We start from the raw sequence: 16878 nt of genomic DNA, 5'->3' as shown, positions 1-16878 counted from the left end.
CTTTTTTGAACTTGCCCTGCTTTCTGAGGGCGCTAAAAAAGGCAAATGAGCCCAGCCAGTTGAGTGACTGCAGCAGTTCATCTTCCACAAATCTATGCAGACACCCTGCATTGCTGTGCTGTGGCTGATGGCAGCAGAGGGGGAAGAGGGTGCAGGGAGTGAAAGGAGGCTTGAGCGAAGCATTCCCAGCAAGAAGTCATAGGTGCACCTCGGAAACAGTTCCCTGTTAAAAGTTTCCTGATTCCTACATATGGTTGCACACACTCAGTCCAAAAAACAAAAAGACAGATAATTATATGAGCAATGACTGAACAATGGAATTACAGTTAGTTTCTGCTGCTCTTGCAGTAGGAAATAGATGCATTAGGAAGACCTAAGTTTTATTTCTGGTTCTGCCGTAAACTTCCATTTATTACTGGGGAAAAGCTTCTGTTAAGCTTTAAGCTTCTGTTTTCTCTGAAGAGAAAAGTGGGGACAGGGAGGGAAAGATGGTTCATCCCAACAGGTATTGGAAATAAATTCATTTTTTTGCATCAATAAAGCACTTTGGGAATGTTGGTTAATACTGCAGAGTGCATTATTTTGCTATTTCAGTTTTTCACTGTGTTTGATCCATGTGAACAGAATATTTTCTTCCTGTGGATCTGAATAGAATAAAAAAATGGGGAGTGAAACTGGGCTTTGGTCCCTATTTGTGAACTTTTGCAGCATCCTTTGCCCCTGAAGCCAGGACACTCCTGGGCTCTGAAAAGGCAGTAGGACGCCTGCCTTTCTGTTGATGCACAGATGTCTGTGGGGAGGAACCAGGTGAGTTAATAACATGGGCATACATAGTTTGGGAACGTACTGCTGCTGTGGCTATTCCTTCACCTTTGCCTTTTGTCCATGTTTTTTATGCTGAGAAGGACACCTAGTCTGGAGAGAAGTGGGATGAAAAAGTGGAGTTCTCTTCTCTGATCCCTTTATCGGACATGAAGTCAAGAGAACAATGTTGATTTGTGCTTCTTGAAAATCTGCTTGCTCTGTCGCTTTTGCCAGAGTCTTTCCATGTGCAGTTGTAAGGATCTGAAGTTGTAAGGATATCTAAAATGCACTAGCCATCCCTATGTAGAGGCCTTTAAAACATTTTTGGTGGTGGTGTTCACTGAACAGTCAGTTCTTGCCTCTGCCAGCCAGCTGGTGATTGCCACAGCATCTCTGGTGTAAAATTTCAAAACAAAGTATGGTGCAACCCTTGCCAGTTCCCCTCTGCAATGCAGCAACTCCATCCTCATCCAAACTAGCTAGCAAGGGTGCTTTGCTCCATTTCAAGGGCACAGCTTGCTTCCTGACAGAACTGCTTCCTGCAGTCCTTCTGCACATAGCTTCCCCTTCCTTTCAAAACTGGAAGCTTGGAGGTCTCTGAGCTGGAAATCTGCTACAGGTACTGGCTTTTAGCAAACAGGGCCAATTGTTACTTCTAGGAGCTCAAGCATCCTGCTTAGCCTCTCACATTCACCATTGCAGGCTGTTTGGGAGGAGGGAAAACCCACGGAGATCTGTTGTAGAAAGAATACTTATTATCAGTTTCCCCTTATGTCCACTTGCCAGTTTTCTCCTGGGCAGCTGGCCTACATCTAAATTAAAGCCAAATATATCTAAGCTTAGCTGGGTTCTTTTGATAGTAAAGAAGGGATTTTTTCTGCAGGCAGGATGAGGCTGCCAGGGACGTGGAGCATAGCCTGTTGAGCCAAGCTGGCATTTGTGGATATTACTTATTTTCGACTGATTATGGTTTCAGCAGAAACCCCACTTAGGAAACCACACAGCATGCAGGTAATTGGAAACAGAACCTGGCACAAGCATCTTCAAAAGTTTAGCACTGGGCTTTGAATTTGTAAATAGAAAGGGCCTGTGGCTCTGCACTAAAATGGCAGTTCCCCCAGTAAATTTCATGAAGGAAACAGAGACCTTATTGTTTTCTCTCTCCCGGTATAGTTTTCTTTTTCTTTGTTTCTCTCTTTGATCTAAGAAAACTCTAGGATGGCTCCTTTAATTAAGGGGCAGTAGACAAAGATTTGTCTGCAGAGCAGTGTTTGTGTTGACACACAAAGCTAAGCCTACAGGCTCTGCTCTGCCTCCACCTTTTTATTCTATTTGGAAAAGCAAGACATTTTTCTTATGACCTTTTTTTGAGTTTATAATATCCCTTGTTTTCAAAGATACTTCCCCCTTTCCTACCCCCAAGAGTCTGTATCTAGGCTGACTACATGCAGAAGACACTTTTCTTTCTGTTGCATTCACTGGTGTTTTTATCGGCACAGCACCAATGGTAATAGCTTACATAATGGTCTATAAGAACCATAAATTTCACTTCTATGTCTGTTGTTAAGTAACTGTGACTTCAGTAATTTCCTTAGTCTCTGTGTTACTTCTCCATCTTACACTGTTCTTCTCTTTTCTGCTTCTGCCCAACTCCTTTTAGTACTCTTTAAAGTGCCAGATGTGAGCACAGTTGTAAGCAGCTACATTTTGCAGGAGAAACTATTTTTGATGTTTTATTTTACAGTAGTCACATGGACAGCTTACCAGCTAAAGAAAGGATCAGTTGATTCGCCCTGCAAAATACGACTTTTCAAAATTATCTGTGGCTAAACTCCTACTCATAGCATCTCCTAGGTGACAGTGACTGCACGTACTCCAAGATATTTTAAAATAAAATATTCCATGGTTACAATCACTCATTGAATTAAGATGATGATAACGGGGTTTGGTATCTAGCCCAGAGAGCTCCAAGAGACTGCTGGGATTGTACATACTGTGCTTGCTAACCCAGCTTAAAGAGATCCATGTGAGACAGAATTTAAAGCACTGGTGAGAGTATTTTAAGTTAGGTTGTCTATCTGACCATTGCAAGCGTCAGTGGAACTGGATTTGAGATATAGGAAAAAAAGAGGTGAAAAGTTCAGTCAAAAATATCCCAGGATCAAGATAAGTATTTTGAGTCTTTGATGAATGTTCCTCCAGCTGTTAAAAACCAAACTCTTCCAGAATTAAATTACTTGTTACAGAAGGAAACAAACACTATTGCCTTACTGCTAGTAGGTGGCATATAAATCTAGATGAAGCAAGTGATAGTAAAGCAAAAGAGTGCCAAAATGTGCATAAACATGTGAACTAGTGGGTTGGATGACAAATAATGAAGTGATACTGGCAGTGCAGAAGTGCTGGGGCAGGCAAGGGGGATAATGATCTCTTGCGGTAGATGAGACATGACTGGAGCATAAGCATCAGAAGAACTGTGCTCAGACAGAAGGCCTGTTCCCACACCCGCCTTCAGTTTCCTTTGCCAGCATTGCTAACTGCTACTCTACTAACTCCTAGCATAAACAAAGCAGAGGCTTGGGAGTGAGGAATGAAAGGTTTACAGGCTGAGTGTTCGAGAGCTGTGCTCAGCTCCTGCTCAAATGCTTCCCCTGGGTCCTGTATTTGGTTTGCTCTTACCTACTGTGCTTCCTTGAAATCAGTTGTTGCATCAGAAGAAGACATGCTGTTTGTATTTTGTGGTTTCAGATCAGAATATGGAGGAAAGACTGAAATGCTTACAAAAATGTAAATGGCTTGGTTTTCACCATTTGGAAGATTCAAAAGAGTTTGTCATTTTGGGTGCCCAGGCAAAACAGCATTGAGCGTCATCCATTGCAGGCTTAATCTAAATTTAAAAACAGTGATGGCATAAAATGCAGTCAGTTAGAAGTTGTGTGGGAGGAGGGTGTCGAACCTGTCCTGTCTCTATCTTCAGTCTATCCAAAGTCTTAAATCCAACATTGAAGCAAGTTACCAGATACCTCTGCTGCCACCAGGGCCATCCCTCCATCAGCCTTCAGTGAGCAGGGAGAGGGACTGGGAGCTGTAGTCTGCTTTTGCCCACCTCTTGCTCCTCATGGCTTCATTGAACTGCCTAGAATGCTGCTTCCAACAGCTCCTGTGGCAGCAGCAGCAGGCAGGGGATGCTGAAGGTAGCAGGCAGGGAGAGGCAGTAGGTTGTAGCAGTGGAGATATTGACTGTGGGGGCTTGTTCAGTTACATGGTGAAAGAGGGACTCATGGCCCTTGTTACAGCTCTGTGTCCTATTTACAGGATGGAGGAAACCTCTGATATGAAGAACCTCTACTGACTCTCCACACTGTTTCCACTCTCTGGGCTTTATCTGAAGCAGATCAGCTTTTATGCTCATGCCAGGAGCACCCAGTTCTGCAGAAGTCTGTGGTTCCCTGCTGCATGGGAAACCCTTGACACCCTGACCCTTTCTAACCACCTCTATCTCTCCCACCTTTCTTCATGACAAAGTCATGACTGTTATTAAGCATATTCTAGATGGTGTTGTCCTTTGTAGGAGAACCCTGATGCTTCCTATCTGTATAGCTGGGTTTTAGCTTGGCTGGACTCATGCTTTATTCCAGGTTCCTGGAATGTGTTGATGACAACTTCCTTCTCACAGAATCACAGAATGTCAGGAGTTGGAAGGGACCTCCAGAGATCATCCAGTCCAACCTCCCTGCCAGAGCAGGACCACCTACAGTAGATCACACAAGAAGAATAGATTAAGACCATCCCTGCGGAGAAAGACTTGGGGGTGTTGGTTGATGAAAAGATCCACATGACCTGGCAATGTGTGTTTGCAGCCCAGAAAGCCAACTATACTGGGCTGCATGAAAAGAAGTGTCGCCAGCAGGCTGAGGGAGGTGATTTTCCCCCTCTGCTCCACTCTGGTGAGACCCCACCTAGAGTACTGTGTTCAGCTCTGGGACTCCCAACACAAGAAAGACATGGACCTGCTTGAGTGGGTCCAGAGGAGGGCCATAAGCTGATCAGGGGGCTGGAGCATCTCCCCTACAAGGACAGGCTGAGAGAGTTGGGGTTGTTCAGCCTGGAGAAGAGAAGGCTCCTGGGAGACATTATAGTGGCCTTCCATTACCTAAAGAGGGCCTCAAAGAAAGATGAAGAAGGACTTTTTACAAGGGCATGTAGTGATAGAACAAGGGGTAATGGCTGTAAACTGAAAGAGGGTAGATTTAGATTAGATATTAGGAAGAAATTCTTTACTGTGAGGGTGGTAAGGCACTGGAACAGGTTCTCAGAGAAATTGTGGAGCCCCCTCCCTGGCAGTGTTCAAGGCCAGGCTGGATGGGGCTTTGAGCAACCTGATCTAGTGAAAGGTGTTCCTGCCCATGGCAGAGTGGTTGGAACTAGGTGATCTTTGAGGTCTCTTCCAACCCAAATCTTTCTGTGATTCTACCTTTTATACAGAGGCAACATGGACGTGGTGTTGTGGGTCTCTGGAGCACTGTGGTCTTCGTATGTGAGATGGCTCATCGCAGGAATGGCCTGGTGGAGATGGAGTGAGTTAAGCTGGGAGAAGGTTATTCTGCTTATATGATAGATTCTGGTCGTGGAAAAGGTACAATGCTGTAATTAAGAAGGCAATGTTTTCTGACAGGGTAAGCTGCATTTCATTTAGGGAGGCTTCATGGTAGAGCTAACTAGGAAAGCTGGTATGAGCAAAACCTTACAGTTTAAGTCGTCTGAATACTCCAGATTATTTTTAGAAGATCCTGAAGGAGTCACTAACAGCTGACAGGAATGCATGTCTCGTCTCTCCCAATGACTACTCTTCAAACTAGGCTATAGAGTTATTTCCCTGTTACGGTGTATCAGACATTTAATTATTTGATGCCATATATAGCAGTTTGCAGAGAAAAGACTAAGAAAGGTATCTAGAAAACCTTCTAGACTGCTGGTTGTATCGAGGGGATGTGATGATGGTTGTTCACATTTCCTTGGGCAGAGAAAAGAGATGAAATTGTTTTCCTCTATTTACATTAAAGCTCTGAGAAGTTGCCTTGGATACACAGGACTAATCTCTCTCCCTGCATTTAGTGCTGATCCTGACCCAAAAAGGAGGTCCTGAGCGACCTGGCTGAATGAGAGCATGTAAGTGTGATAGGCCTAATAGGTGGACTTGGATGGGACATGGAGATAATGTAAATGTGGAGCTGTACCATAGTGTACTTTTTCAGTTGTGCCCAAGGGGGCACTTAAGTTCTCAGGGCACTTAGACTCAGTCTGTGGAGCTGAGTAGTTTGTGTGTGCGCCTGTAAAAAAGGCCGATGCTGATGAATTAGTTTCATAGAATCATAGAATTGTGTAGGTTGGAAAAGACCCTTAAGATCATCACAATGATTGGTACGCTTACAAGGGTGTCAGTGAGCACAAAATTGGGGTTTGTCACAAATCTTATTGCTCTCTGGAAGAGAAGTGCTCCAGCTCACTGGCATTTACAGTGCACATTCAACCCTTGTATTAGCTGGCTAAAATTACTATTTTCAGTGTAAGACTGCCTCTGTCCCTTTAAAATCTGTGGCAGTTGTGCTGCCATACCCTTTCTTAATAGTGTTGGTCACTAAGACCTCTCCTAATACCTTTTGTACTTTATGAAGTTTAAAACCACATTGTCTTAGACCCTCCAGGCTGAAGGCAGTCTCATCCTCTCTTGTCGTGACAGCGCAATGATGTTGAGAGATATAGGGCATGAGAGATGGGACACAAGAAGGTGCTGGATGTTGCAGTTTGCTGCAGACTGCCTCAGACTCTGGTCCCTGCTCTCAGTGTTCTTGAGTTGTTTATGCAGCATAGTTTTAATGCAAAAGGCTCGAGGGCCCCAAGATCAGGGATGAAATACAGCATAGCTGGTTCTTGCTCAGCTGTGGACCACCATCACTGCGGGCAGTGATATCTTTCACTCTCTCTCCGATCTCCTAGTTTGCATTCCTCTCAGCAGAGCAGCCCAGTTGCTGCTGTGTATCTGTCTTGCTTAACAAGTGAAGTCAAAATGCAGCAGCAACACAGTGTGGTGCACAGGGTTAGACTTATATTTAACTTCGCCATGCTAGTTTTACTTCAGCTTTAATTCACCCCAGCTTCTCCATTGACTACCGCGAGTTTCTCAGGCATCCCATGTTGGTTCAGCAGCGTGGCGAATCGACTCATCTTGGTGCAATGATTAAAGCTGCAGCTGTGTTTGTTGTTTTGTTACATGGTTCTCAGACCTCTCCTCTGCCACGTCCTTTCACAGCAGTTTCTCTTGCTGTGTCGGGTTTGTGGTAAGCGACATCACTAATCTCCCAGGCTGGGTCTCTGTACGCAGGATGCTTCCTCCTTGCTGACAACTTGCCTGGGAGGATTTTGTGCTGCAGGCCTTGGGCAAAAGATAGAAAAAAACAGAAGAGAAGAATGTTCCCCTTCCTCCTTTGTCCGTGTGTGAAAGTGAGCGTGTGGGATTCTGCCTCTGCTGCTGCACAAAAGGGCCTTTCTCTCCGTCCATCCCCAGGCTGAGTTTCCTCACAGTTCTCACTGTTCTCCCCTCTGGATGTCATTCAAGGGACAAATAGGGGTAACTAAATGTCCTCTGCTGTTCAAAGGGGTCATTGCAGCTTACATAAAATACACTGACTCTTTAAAACCATAACCAGTTAATCAAAGACATTATTCTGTGTGACATTGTTATTTTTTTCTGCATTTGCATGGTTTAACAATGTTTAGAGAGTATTGTATAGTACCGTACACATGCATTATTTTTATTCCTAAATATGTATAAAATATCCTTAAACCTTAACTTGAATAGCTGGTGTATCAGCAAATGCTTGTGCTTAGCTTAGCTGTTTGTATAAACAATAGTCTTATTGGTGAAATGCTGTACACATGTGAGTCAATGGAAAACACATATTTTTTTACTGCAATGGGATTGACTTTCACCCATGGAGTACAGTAGGATTTTGTGTGGAATCTAGGCATACGTCAGTGCAAAATTGGTGCCATATTTGCAAACAAGCACAGAAAAAGAAATACCTCAGGTAGAAATCTCATTTAATGACTGGTAGAGAGTTTAAAAATGTGTCTTTTCTGGAGGACTTTGCTGTAACAGGTTAGAACTGAATGAAACACCTTGGATTTACCATTTCTTCTCTTTCAGACTGGTTTTGTAAATGTGTAGGAAATTGCAGGGCAGATTTCACAGAATCACAGAATGGCAGGAGTTGGGAGGGACCTCCAGAGATCATCCAGTCCAACCCCCCTGCTAAAGCAGGTTCACCTACAGCAGGTCACACAGGACTGCATCCAGGTGGGCTTTGAATGTCTCCAGGGAAGGAGACTCCACAACCTCTCTGGGCAGCCTGTTCCAGTGCTCTGTCACTCTCAATGTAAAGTTTCTCCTCATGTTCAGGTGGAACTTCCTGTGCTCCAGTTTGTGCTCGTTCCCCCTTTTCCTGTCACTGGGCACCACTGAGAAGAGCCTGGCCCCATCCTCTTGACACCCGCCCTTTAGATATTTGTAAGCATTGATAAGGTTCCTTCTCAGTCTTCTCTTCTCCAGGCTAAAGAGCCCCAGGTCTCTCAGCCTTTCCTTGTAGGAGAGATGCTCCAGTCCCCTCACCATCTTTGTAGCCCTTTGTTGGACTCTTTCCAGTAGTTCCCTGTCCCTCTTGAGCTGGGGTCCCAGAACTGGACACAGTACTCCAGATGTGGCCTCACCAGGGCAGAGTAGAGGGGGAGAAGAATCTCCCTTGACCTGCTGGCCACACTATTCTTAATGCACCCCAGCGTACCACTGGCCTTCTTGGCCACAAGGGCACATTGCTGGCTCATGAGTAACTTGCTGTCCACCAGGACTCCCAGGTCCTTCTCCACAGAGCTGCCTTCCAGCCTGTACTGGTGCATGGGGTTATTCCTCCCCAAGTACAGGACCCTACACTTGCCCTTATTGAATTTGGACAAGTCTAGAGGAGGTAGCGCAAAGATAGTGAATAGTAAATGTAGAAGAACTGGAAGGTGCACCAACAAGAGGACATAAACAAGAGACATAACAAGAGAGCCTAATATATTCAAAACTTTAATGAACAGTGTGAATATTTTGGTAGATTCAGATCTTGCTTTTGCTACCTCAGGCTGCTACTACAGTCATGCAGTTTTCAGGGAGACACACCTGAGACTACCTTGCCTCGTACATGACATTCCAGGTGGGCAGCAAGTAACTTGTATGCTCCAAGACCTATCTGGTTCTGCAGGTGCCCAAAGTGAGTTCAGGCTGTTGACCTGAACAGGCTATTCCTCTGAAAGCCTTTGAATTTTGAGTTTTCTTCCCTGAGATCACCAGAACAAAGTTGTTCATCTGCTGGACATAACGAAAGGCTAGTTTTCTTCCATCCCATTCCCATACTGTTTAGGCAATGGGATACTTGAAGTAAGCTTTATTTATTTATTAAATTTTTAATGCCATATAATCTGTTTCATGTCAACTTCCCGGACAAGATCCTGGGCACTTTATATATATGCCTGCTTTAACCATTTGGTCTGTCACATGTTTGTCTCTGTCTCGTAGTAACAAGTGTACCAGTTTCCTCCTGTTTCCTTTTTGAATTCTACCTTCCGCGTCACCCACACAGAGGCTATGTTTTTTTTCCCATATGCCACGGCTGGCAATATAAATGAACTTCCTGACAGCAGGGAGGAGTTTGCTCTTCAGAACTGTTTTATCACACAAAGTGTCACAGCATGCATCTTCTGGGGACGGAGTCATGCCGTGAATAGATATTGCAAAAAGTAAGGGGCCTAAAGTAAGGTATGAAAACTGTGGGCTATTCCTAAGTGGAGTAAAAAAGCAGGGCATTTCCCCCACACCTTAAGCAAAAGTAATGAAAGTCACAAAATGCTGCTCCTGGGGCTGAGAAATTAAATGTGCAATGGTGGTAGGGAGCAGCTGGCCATGCGACAGAGTCCCTTGGGGTGGTATTGGAAAGCAAAGGATATTGGGTAACACTGTGTTTCTGTTATGTACCAAAGAGAAATTTGAAGTTTAAGAAAAAGTCTGAACAGCAGCATTATTTGTAAAAAGGGGATTAATTACACTTCTCTCCTTGGCAGGGGTGAGACCGGCTGAAATACTGCACCTACTTTCAGGCATTGTCTTTGACTGGAAGTGTGGACTCACTGGAGAGAATTCAGAGGGCAGCAAAGGGAACATGAGGTGGGGAACATGAGAAGTCTTTCATTATGTAAAAGGGTGCTATTAAAGATAATGATCAGTTGTTCTCTTTGTTCATTTAGGAAGTGCAAGGAGGAATCAGATTAATTTTTGCTTAGTCTGCAGCTAAAAAGATTCACGCTGGATACTATAAAAAGTCTGTTAAGGTAGTAATATTCCTATTAGTCTACCTAAGGAGGCACAACTTCCTCATTTCTTTATTAGTTTATTACTTAAAATATCAGTGCCTGAAATGTGCTTTAGATACACTTGCTTTGTATTTTGCAAGTTCTTGCAGTATCTTCAGGCCACAGAGGACTACTGAGTAATTTCTGGATACATGGAACAAAGATGCCATGTTTCTAACATCGTATGCTTCTGAGAGCTTGTGGGCTCACCCATTCAAATTCTCATGTTGAACTTTGGAGAGAGCTAAACTATATAGTCTAATAAAGCACAGGAGAAAAGTAACTTGTAAAATCAAAAACCCTCAAAGAGGGTAACACAAACATGGAAAATGATTGATTGATTAAATGATTAATGAAAAGAATGCCTGAAGATGCTGGGGGAAGAAGGAACAGTTGTTGGTGTGTGAGAAAGTGACCTCAGCAAAGTGAGGCATGCAGGTGACAAAGGAGTATCTTCCTGACATAGAGCTGTAAAAGAGCTGTGTGAAAGTGGGAGAGTGGGCAGATTAAAGCAGTGGCAGATGAAGTGTAGGAGGCAGAAAAGAAAAGCTGCCACATACATGAGGATGAAGTAATAGATCTCCTTCCCCCTTTCTTAAATTACTGGATGGGAGGTGGGTCTGGTTTGAAAGAGCTGTAAAGGAAAGAGAAAGCATTCTTCAGTCTGGACCTGCCCTGCACAGCTCCTGAGGCAGACTCAGTGTCATCAGAAAACACTGGCTCTCCCCATGCCTGCCTGTTCAGAAGCACTTTCCTATTATGGTCACCGCAAATACTCAGTGGTATCTGGAGCTCATGTTCCTTCCCCTGTGCCAGCCTGTGTGAACACAGAAAAGTCTTGTCTGTTTTGGTTTCTTTGCTCCAGTTGAATCCTGAATTTTCACCTTAATGATTCCATTCCTTCAGTTTAATTTTTTCAGTTATGGCATATTGTTCTCCCCTGCTCCCATTACAGGCTTCCAAGATTGCTGTTGACCTTGCCTTAATATGCACGAGCTGCTTCACTTCCATACTACTCCTGTGGTGCATATCTCTCATGCTGGCCTTGCTCCAAAGCTGCTTAGCAGCTTTTCATTCTTATCAAGTGCTCCATTTTTAAATCTACCGTGTTCTGGGATTACCAAAAATAAATAAAATGAACAGGGTTATGGCTGTCATGGCTGATCCCTAGAACTAGTGGCATGGGCATGTCTGCACTAGAAAGCTATTTTAGCTAGCAGAACAGGAGGACCACATCCAAACCTCCATGGGCAATGATGCCTTGCTCAGGCTGAACCCTGCCTGTACTGAGGAATTGTTAGGGAATTGTTAGGGAAAGTACCATATGTCCCAGTCCAGAAGGGTGCCAAGGAGCACTGTAACACAATTGATAACCCAACTACCATGCCAGGGAATCTCCTGTTAGGTTCATGAATAGCCAATGTGTTCTGCCTTCAGAAGTTGCTCTTGGAGAAGGCTGGTGCTCCAGGGTCTGATCCAGGCAGACATAAACAGGATAACAACTCAGCCAACCTTGGCTTAGCTGTTGGCCATTTTGGCGTGAGCAGGTCTAGGCTGTCTTCACCCAGAACGGCTGATGCCCCTCACTGCACTTGCTGCTGTGCAGAGCTGATATGAAAAATTGATTTTTTCCTGCAAGCTGGTAAACATCAGAAGCCTGATATCTCATAAGAACAGAAATAGACCATAGAGTTGACAGACATTTGTGTGGGACAGTTTGTGGTGTTGTTTAACTATAATGTGACTGACCTTTCCTAGAACAATTAACTTCAAGGCTCAAGGTTTATGTTCCTGTCTCCTACATAAGATTTACCATGTTAATAGCCTCTCAACCCACATTTAGCTGAAAGGTCCCCAAGGACTATTGTTAGTTGGAAACATATTTTCCTGAGGGATGCTGGCATTGCTATTGTCTGGACCAACAGGGATGAAATACATGGTGCTGCTTGTTTCACATAATTTTGTCCATGTGTTCCCCTGTGGGTAGGTAAAGCTGTAGTTCTATGTAGTCAGACACAGTTGTGTGAAAATCTTCTAAATTTTATTGGTAGAATACAGGGACCTTTTTTTTTTTTTTTTTTTTTTTTTTTTGTTTTAAGGATGTTGGGTTTTAAGGAGTAGATAGCCAAGAATTTATGGGGTGGAGGGTCTATGCTTTCCTTCTGGTGTAGGTGCTAGTAGAATTCAAGTTCCAAATTCGTCTCGAGCTCTTAAACTCATTTGCGGTTCTGATATTTCAGGATGCTTTTTATCCTTATTATATTTCTCCTCTGGAAATGCAGCTTCTCAGTGTGGACGCGGGTTGCGAGCTGAGCACTTCTTGCCTTGGGGCCCCATCTAGTGGGTGGTGTCTGGCACTTAGCACCACCAAGAGTGACTATGTTGCTCTGAGAAATAAAAACCAGTAAAAGCAGCTGATACGAAGATTCCCTATAGAGCTTAATAATCGCAAATGAAATCACTGTGTGTTCATTCTTCTCCTGCTGACATTTTGTTTCTGTGTCTCTCTATATAGACAGTGTTACTTTGCATTATGTCCTGGTGCATTTTCATAACATAACAGAAGCATACCCTAATCGTAAAATAAACCAAACCAAACAAAAACAAACAAACAAAAAAAAGACAAACCCCAAAAAAAGAAGAGAAGAGAGGAGAGAAAAGAAACAACATAAATCAAAATAAAATCATCATCAATTCCTTCTGTACCTCTGCATTTCTTGTGTTGCTTTAATGGAACAGCTGGATTATTTCATCGAGTACTCTGCCGTCATTGGTAAATGATTCAATGATATCGGTGTTACTCTGTGAAGTTATCCATAAGTTAAGAGGCTTATTAGGTAACCTTGAAAATAGGAAGCATTCCAGCAGCACTAAAAGGTCTGTCAGAGCCAAACATTTAAAATCTGTATTTTATCTTGACAGAACTGCTTGTATGCCAAATTGCTGAAATGGTAACCATGTTCAGATATGAACTGTTTGTTGTACATATGTATTAGGAAAAGTAAGCGGCTTGAGAAATGGGAGAAGGTTTTATGGCTATATCCAAGTTACTTTTACAGAGGACATTTTTCTAGTCCATCTGTCAAATGAATTTAGTGAGCCAAATTTGGATTTCAATTGTACTTGTGTCATTCAGTGTAACCTGAGGGAGTAAGAGGGATAGCTAGACAGAACATATGGCCCTAGCTCCATAAATTCACTTTTTTAAAATAAAAAGGAGAAGAAAGAAGGAAATAGCTAAACTATCTGGTAAGGATAAAGCTGTTTTCTCAGGCAAATGTGTTTTACAGAACTAGCTGTTTTCAAAAAAGCGTCTGTAACTGTACATAGCTCGCAGTCTTTACAGTTAAAATGCACCTTGATGAAAGAACTTTCTGAAAAGTTTCTTTGCTATCTGTATCTTCAGAGAGGGTTATAAGGCATGGAGGCTGAGTACTCCTGAGTTTGTCTAACAGGCTTGTTTTGCAAAAAGTTATTTCATAAAGGATAAGCTGATTATTTTCATTAAGCTGTGTAGCGGGGTTATTTAAAAACATTGCATGAAACTCCCAAGGTGGAGATATTGGAAGACAAATGAGAATCTGGCTAAAATAAAGAAAGCATTGTTGGGAAAAAAGCCTTTTTTAACTTTGACTGTTGAACCATGATCTTGCACTTCTCTTTTCCTTAGTCCTTTTTTTTCCTTCTTTTAGTCTTTTTTTTTTTTTTTAATTTAGTGAGGGGGGAAAGAAAAGACAAGTAATGAATGTAGTATCTAGAAAGTTTTCCATGCCTTCAAAATCTGACTCTTCAGTTTACTGTTTATAAAAAAGGAAGAGTTTAAAGGAGAAATGTGTGAGTGTGTGTTTTTGTGTGAGTGACTGACAAATGATTTTCCCTTCTTTTCTTATTGACATCATATATATTTGTATTATTTTCTATCAGTTTTCAGCTTCTCTTATTTTGTTCTTTGGCTTCTATAACCAATGGGCCTTTTGCAGCACACTTACAGCTCTCTCTTTTGATAGCCTAAGTTGGTTTTACACTGTCTCAGGAGTCATGTAGAGAGCGGACAAGATCTTTACCTGTGCAAATTCTGGAGAAGCTCTAAATTATTTTTTTTACTATGTTTCTCAGCCTGTAGGGGCTAAAATAATTTCTGAAATAAATGATCCTGGAAAAAATGACTTTCAGAACAAATGAGCTGAAGCTCAGTGCTGGAGTTACAGCAGCTGGAATGCTCCCATAAGACCCATTACGCTGACCAACAATTGTCCTAGCTCTGCTCCCCAGGAATGGCATGAAGGGCTGACAGAGGTGAATGCTGATAAGGTTTTTAGGAAATAGATCTTATTTGTGAGAGAACCTTTGTATCACATCTATATTCCACTCTAGACTAGATGGAAAATATCTTTTCCACTGTAATTTCTGAGTTTCATACAAACTTCTTGAACTGCAGCAGTACAGATACTCATGATAAATGGAAGTCCTTCCCTCACCCGTATTGAGGGTCAATGCCTGGGCTTGGCGTCCTGTATGTTCTCCTGGTTAAACAATTTCCATTTGGTATTTGACTATTCATATTTTAGAGAGACTGGGCACAGTGTCAAAGCCAGTCATTTGGAGAGGGAAGAGTTAATCCCTTTTTCAATCCATGCAGAAGTTAATACCAAAGAGGAGAAGCTGCAGTGGAGGAGCAGAGGTGCTCCCAAACAACATGGGGCTGAGGGGAGGGGACAGGCAGATGCAGGGCAGGGTGCCAAGTCTCGAGCTGCATGGACAAGGGCCATGCCTGTCTCCTCTCAGATGGCAGGCTGTCTCTGAGGATACCTTCAGAAAATGGTCTAATGCTTCCTTCATGCTAAGGAAGGTGTTCTGACCTTGGGCTCAGGCTTGGTGAGCCAGTAGCAGTAACAGTTACAGGGCTGGTGGGAGCAGCCTCACATCCAACCCCTTGCCTAGTGGGTGCCTGCCCTGTCAACTCTTCCTCAAACTACAGGGTGCAGGTGGGGCCCCTACACCCAGGGCTGTCCTGTGCTTTCCGGGTGTGACAGGGAAGGCAGAAGTGCAGCCTAAGAATTCATAAACAGTGTAAATACATCTTCTGTGTGGCCTGAAACTCCTTTTTGGACCTGAAAAGCGTTTCCTACCAATTCCATATCCACAGATGTACTTATCTGGAGGTAATTTCTGTCGAATGCATGCTAATATTTCGTATACTGTAACTATGCTATTTAATATGAACTTTGATATTTATGAAGTATATTGCAGCATGAAGTTTAAATAATTGGCAGTACTGAAATAATAGCTTACTGAACCTTGCTGATTTGAAACTGGAGTTTGTGAGTCATAATGTATTGCAGAGGTTAAATGAGGCTTTAAAAGACAATTGGCCAGCTTAACGGGCCAGTTGTATAAGCGCAAATATGCTACCATGGAAACCTTGCTCTGTTATTTTGGATTCCTTACTCACAAAAAGCTATATTCTGTGTTATAAGTGAGACAATAGACATTTCCTGATTGATGCAGTTTCACTGATGTCCAACACCACTCAGTGTGTTTGAAGAGTAGTCAGAGGCCTGGAGGAGGCTTTCAGCAACTTTCCTTCCCAAATGTAATTTTGGAGTTAATGACAGCCTCCCCCCACCCTGCCCATGGCCCCATTTCAGCCCGCCAGGGCCATCACCCCCTACCCCAGTGACACCACAGCAGTGCCGGTCTCCAGCTCCCCACAGCCCTGGGCACCACTGAAAAGAGCTCGGCACTGTCTTCTTTACACCTTCCCTTCAGGTATTTATACGCATTCGTATGATCCCCTGAGACTTCTCTTCTCCAGGCTGAACAGTCAAGGTCTCTCATCCTCTCCTGGTATGTCAGTTGCTCTAATCCCTTAATCATCACCATCAGGGCATTTCAGTGTAAATGCTTATGTATGCAAATTTTGATAATGTACATAACAATTAATCCAAGGATGGTAAATGAAATGCTAGTTGGTAGTCTTGTAAATGGTGGCCAACAATTATCTAGTCATGAAACTTCCTTGAATGTTTAAAGAAATCTGAGGTGATTCCGAATGTTATTAAACACTTTGTATAGACATGCTCATCTTTGGACAGCTACTATTTAAATTATTTCCTGGAGGGAGTTGATGATCTTTGGTGTTGATCTTTAACTGTAATGTGTCTACCTAGAAAGACGTCGTTGTACTTGGCTCCTCTTCTGATCCCTTTTACACGCATTCTGATTTATCTTTTCTCCTTACTTGGTTGCTGTTCCCTAGTCTTTTCTTTCTATAGATATATTCACCAAGCAAATGTTCATTAGCTTCTGGAATGCAAATCGATTCTTTGACCTTTTCCTCTTTAAGATCCCTGGTGCATATTTTATAAGTGTTGTCTTAATGAAAGAATGACTTTATTAGACCAGGCCTAGAGGTACATTTAGTGTCTTCTCCCAGTCTATAGCAAATAGCAGGTCGCTAAGAAGGATTTAAAGAGCAAAGCAAATGTATGTGTTGTGCTGCTCCCCAGAGTAGTTTCCATCCCCTTACCCAATTTCAGGTCAAGGGCTCTATGAGAGGAATATAGCACCTCTGCAGCTGTGAGTTCAGAAGAGCTGGATGTGGAGGGCTGCTTTCAGGACCAGCATCGG

The sequence above is a fragment of the Leptosomus discolor genome, chromosome 2, assembly GCF_034619465.1.
Source record: "Leptosomus discolor isolate bLepDis1 chromosome 2, bLepDis1.hap2, whole genome shotgun sequence".
Taxonomy (NCBI): Eukaryota; Metazoa; Chordata; class Aves; order Leptosomiformes; family Leptosomidae; genus Leptosomus; species Leptosomus discolor.
This window is presented reverse-complemented; position numbering follows the sequence as displayed.